Source organism: Oncorhynchus kisutch, linkage group LG14 (assembly GCF_002021735.2).
Source record: "Oncorhynchus kisutch isolate 150728-3 linkage group LG14, Okis_V2, whole genome shotgun sequence".
NCBI classification, from domain to species: Eukaryota; Metazoa; Chordata; class Actinopteri; order Salmoniformes; family Salmonidae; genus Oncorhynchus; species Oncorhynchus kisutch.
The window spans coordinates 59,625,666-59,631,740 of record NC_034187.2 but is presented as its reverse complement, the minus strand read 5'-3'; positions in this window follow the sequence as shown (position 1 = coordinate 59,631,740).

Here is a 6,075-nt window from a genome sequence, read left to right as displayed (position 1 = left end):
TGTATGGATCACATTTTTACTAATACTGTAGAACTTTGTCCTAAAGTTGTATCTGTACCCAATGGATGCAGTGATCACAATATAGTGGCTATATCCAGGAAGGCCAAAGTTCCAAAAGCTGGGCCTAAAATACTGTATAAGAGATCATAGAAAAGATTTTGCTGTGACTCTTATGTGGATAATGTTAAAAATATTTATTAGTCTGATGTGATTAATAAGGAGCATCCAGACACTGCACTTGATGAATTTATGAAGTTGCTTCTTCCAATTATTGATAAACATGCACCTGTTAAGAAACTGACTGTGAGAACTCTTACGGCTCCATGGATTGATGAGGAATTGAAAAAAAATATGGTTGAAAGAGATGCAGCAAAAGGAGTGACTAATAAGTCTGGCTGACTTGCTGCAAATTGAGAAATTATTTAACTGATTATGTGACAAAAAAAAAGATGAAACTGTGTTATGAAGCCAAGATCAATGATATGAAGAATGGCGGGGAAAACTTTGGAGTACTTTAAAGGGAATTATAGGCAGAAAGACATTCAGCTCCATCTTTCATTTAATCAGATGGCTTATTCATCACAAAACCATTTGATGTTACTAATTATTTGAATGTTTACTTCATTTGCAAAGTGGGCAAACTTAGGCAGAAAATGCTAGCAATGAGCAGTGAGCCATCGTATTAGTGCATAAAAATAAAAATAAAATAATGTAAGAAAAACATTACAAGTTTGAATTTTGTAAAGTTTGTGTGGTCGAGGTGCAAAAAATAATTGTTAACGGTCAATAATGACAAACCTCCTGGCATTGACAAATTGGATGGAAAGCTACTGAGGAGTGGCTATAGAGTCAGCTACCATCCTATCTGTCATATCTTTAATATGAGCCTAGAGGAGTGTGGTGTCAGGAAAACAACCTCTCCCTCAACTTCAACAAAACGAAGGAGATGATCGTGGACTTCAGGAAACAGCAGAGGGAGGAACCCCCTATCCACATTGAGGGGTCAGCATTGGAGAAGGTGGAACGTTTTAAGTTCCTCGGCATAAACATCAAGGACAAACTGAAATGGTCCACCCACAGAGACAGTGTGGTGAAGAAGGCGCAACAGCGCCTTTTCAACTTCAGGAGGCTGAAGAAATTTGGCTTGTCACCTAAAACCCTCATAAACTTTTACAGACACACAATTGAGAGCATCCAGTCGGGCTGTATCACCGCCTGGTAGGCAACTGCACCGCCTACAACCGCAGGGCTCTCCAGAGGGTGGTGCGGCCTACACAATGCATCACCAGGGGCAAACTACCTCTCTCCAGGACACCTACAGCACCTGATGTCACAGGAAGGCCATAATTAAGGACAACAACCACCCGAGCCACTACCTGTTCAGGTCAGGTGAGGTCAGTACAGGTGCATCCAAGCTGGGACCGAGAGACAGAAGCTATTTTTCAATCTCAAGACCATCAGACTGTTAAACAGCCATCACTAACACAGAGTGGCTGCTGCTTACATACAGACTTGAAATCATTGGCCACTTTAATAAATGGATCACTAGTCACTTTAATAATGTTTACATATCTTGCATTTCTCATCCCATATGTATATACTGTATTTTATACCATCTATTGCATCTTGCCTATGCCACTCGGTCATTGCTCATCCATATATTTATATGTGTATATTCTCATGCAATTCCTTTACTTAGATTTGTGTCTATTAGGCAGTTGTTGTGGAATTGTTAGATTACTTGTTTGATATTGCTGTACTTCCAGAACTAGAAGCACAAGCATTTAGCTAAACTCGCAATAATATCTGCTAACCATGTGTATGTGACCAAGAACATTTGATTTGATTTTTTTTCTGTTAGAGTTCAGTGCAGCCTTTTGATATTGTAACCTGTTGTTGAAAAAACGTATGTGTTATGGCTTTTCAACCCTTGCCATATCATGGATTCAGAGCCATCTATCTAATTGAACTCAACTGGTTTTCTTTAATGTAAGCTTCTCTAATGTCAAACATGTGACGTGTGGTGTACCGCAGGGCAGCTTTCTAGAACCTCTACTCTTTTCTATTTTTACCAATGACCTGCCACTTGCATTAAACAAAGCATGTGTGTCTATGTATGCTGATGATTCAACCATATACGCATCAGAAACCACAGCTAATGAAGTCACTGAAACCCGTAGCAAAGAGTTGCAGTCTGTTTTGGAATGGGTGGCCAGTAATAAACTGGTGCTGAACATCTCTAAAAATAAGAGCATTGTATTTGGTACAAATCATTCCTTAAGTTCTAGACTTCAGCTGAATCTGGTAATGAATGGGGTGGCTGTTGAACAAGTTGAAGAGACTAAATTACTTGGTGTTACCTTTAGATTGTAAACTGTCATAGTCAAAACATATAGATTCAATGGTTGTAAATATGGTGAGATCTGTCCATAATAAAGAGATGCTCTGCATTTTTGACACCACACTCCAAAAAGCAAGTTCTGCAGGCTCTAGTTTTGTCTTATCTTGATTATTGTCCAGTCGTATGGTCGAGTCCTGCAAGGAAAGACCTAATTAAGCTGCAGCTGGCCCAGAACAGAGCGACACGTCTTGCTCTTCATTGTAATCAGAAAGCCTGATATAAATACTATGCATGCCAGTCTCTCTTGGCTAAGATTTAAGGAGAGACAGACTACATCACTTCTTTTTATAATAAATATTAATCCCAAATTGTTTGCATAGTCATCTTGCACACAGCTCTGACACACACACTTACCCCACCAGACATGCCACCATTGTTTTTTTCACAGTCCCCAAATACAGAACAAATTCAAGAAAGTTTACAGTATTATAAAGAGCCATTATTGCATGGAACTTCATTCCATCTCATATTGCTCAAGTGAACAGCAAATCTGGTTTTACAAAACCGATAAAGCAACACCCACGGCACAACGCCTCTCCCCTTTATGACCTCGATAGTTAGTGTGTATGTATTGGTATTGATATGTAGGCTAAGTGTTCCTTTTTACATTATAAAACAATTAATGTAGTTCTGTCCTTGACCTGTTCTTGTTCATAAATGTTCTATATTATGTCATGTTTTGTGTGGACCCCAGGAAGAGTAGCTGCTGCTTTTGCAACAGCTAAAGGGGATCCTAATGAAATACCAAAATACTTTGCTCTGTTCATCGTTCCCTTGATCCTGACTAGTCTCTCAGTCCCTGCTTTTGCAACAGCTAAAGGGGATCCTAATGAAATACCAAAATACTTTGCTCTGTTCATCGTTCCCTCGATCCTGACTAGTCTCTCAGTCCCTGCCGCTGAAAAACATCCCCACAGTATGATGCTGCCACCACCATGCTTCACTGTAGGGATGGTGCCAGGTTTCCTTGAGACGTGACACTCGGCATTCAGGCCAAATAGTTAAATCTTGGTTTCATCAGACCAGACAATGTTGTTTCCCATGGTCTGAGAGTCCTTTAGGTGTCTTTTGGCAAACTCCAAGCGGGCTGTCATATGCCTTTTACTGAGGAGTGGCTTCTGTTTGACTACTCTACCATAAAGGCCTGAATGGGGGAGTGCTGCAGAGATGGTTGTCCTTCTGGAAGGTTCTCCCATCTCCACAGAGGAACTCTAGAGCTCTGTCAGAGTGACCATCGGGTTCTTGGTCATCTCCCTGATCAAGGCCCTTCTGCCCCAATTGCTCAGTATGTCTGGGTGGCCAGCTGTAGGAAAAATCTTAGTAGTTCCAAACTTCTTCCATTTAAGAAAGATGGAAAGAAAGATGTGTTCTTGGGGACCTTCAATGCTGCAGAAATGTTTTGGTACCCTTCCTCAGATCTGTGCCTTGACTATATCATGTCATGGAGCTCTACAAACAATTCCTTTGAACTCATGGCTTGGTTTTTGCTCTGACATGCACTGTCAACTGTGGGACCTTATAGACAGGTGTGTGCCTTTCCAAATCATGTCCAATCAATTGAATTCACCACAGGTGGACTCCAATTAAGTTGTAGAAACATCTCAAGGATGATCCATTACGAGTCTCACAACAAAGGGTCTGAATACTGAAAAAAATGTTTTCGCCTTGTCATTATGGGGTATTGTGTGTAGATTGATGAGGATGTTTACTATTTAATCAATTTTAGAATAAGGTTTTAATGTAACAAAATGTGGAAAAAGTCAAGGGGTCTGACTACTTTCCTATAATGCACTGTATAAATTCTGAACAAAATGATAAATGCAACAGGTAAAGTGTTGGTACCATGTTTAAAATGAATAAGCTGAAATTAAAGATCCCAGAAATGTTCTATACACATAAAAGCTTATTTCACTCAAATCTTGTGCACAAATTTGTTTACTTACCAGTTATTGAGCATTTCTCCTTTGCCAAGATAATCCATCAATCCTGGTTTTCTGATCCACACCGCTACCTTTTTTAAGGTATCTGTGGCCAAGAGATTCATATCTGTATTCACAGTCATGTGAAATCCATAGAATAGGGCCTAATGATTTTATTTTAATGGACTGATCTCCTTATATGAACTGTGTAACTCAGTAAAATATTTGAAATTGTTGCATGTTGCATTTATATTTTTGTACAGTGTATATTATTCTTATTAACACAAGTTCAACTCACTATAAAACTAGAAATCTGGAAATCCCAGATGATTTCCTCCTTTGTTGGGTTCGCCATGTGGGGTCATTGTGATCCTCAATCATAGTTAGCAGCTGATTACAAAGTACGTTGACATCTCTTTTGTTAGAGATTCATAAACTGAATCTACCTTCAAAAGAAACAGCTATGTTATGTTAGTTCAAATCTATTGGAATTAGCAGGTATGTGAGTGTAGGACTGTTAAATAAAAAAGTCTGAGTGATAACTTTAGGCCACTGACTAAATAAAATGAATGGCTCAAAAGTTAAGTAAATGAAGTGTAATTAAGCAAGTTTTGGGCTATAGAAAGTCTTAAAAATGTTTGTAACCTGACCAGTTTTCAATACAAGAAGGTCAGTAACTGGGGAACTAACAATTGTAATTATACTCTCAAAGAGATTCACCTACCCATCTTTTGTCCCTCCCTTTTTCACATTATCGTTTGACCCTCCCACAAGTTTTCTTCAGAACACCTAACCAGTTTTCTTTCACCTGATCGGTGAAACGCCAGTATCTTTGGGAAAAAAACTAAAGCAATATTATCTATATACTGTATATTATTATATAACATAGCAGTGACCCCACCACTTTAGTTAACAGCTGGAAAATGAGGCTGGAGAAATGTAACCACTCTTAAATTCATGGATGCAAGGAATGACCATCAATGAGGTAAAAATGATGAGGACCAAGGCAGTCTTCAAAATATTGAAATACCTTTATTGTAATGTAGTTTCATGTTCAATTGAACAAATAAAAAATTACTTGAACCCCTTTCATCATTATAGCATTTGTCAGGCAGAGATACAAGTCTTTAAATAAAAATGCAATATTCTGATATGTAATATTATAACAAACCAAACCAGTGTTCAATTAACCATGATTATAAAGGCTTTGGCTAGTCACAGAATTAGTCATCTGTGGACAGCAACACCTAAGACAACAGTAAATGATCAGAAACGTGAAATCACAGTTCACATATCCAAAGTAGTGCTAAGAGTAAGTGTAAGAGTAGGTTGTACAATTCACATCTGATAAATATAAATTGTTGCGGATTGTTACAATTGGGTCCCTGCAATATGTTTGGTTCGGAGTTCAACATTGGGTGGCGGTCTCAAAATGGTCTCTCAATAGCCATTTTGTAGGGCTCACATCCTTAGGTTATCCCCTGTCCTGGGGAAATGTAACCACTCAAATTCATAGACTGTTATGGATGCAATAATTAATACTTACCAATCCCTGATTGTCCATTTAAAGACTACCCAATCACTTTTTTAATACTTTTTTTTTTATTCAGCCATGTGATAAAGATTTATATTAATTTCTCAAAATATATTATCTATGAAGTCCAAAAAATAAGGGGTAGTTTGCGCACAAAAATAATAGACAGAATGTCAGAATTATTATAATTAAAATATATATATATTTTCCGCAGGCATATT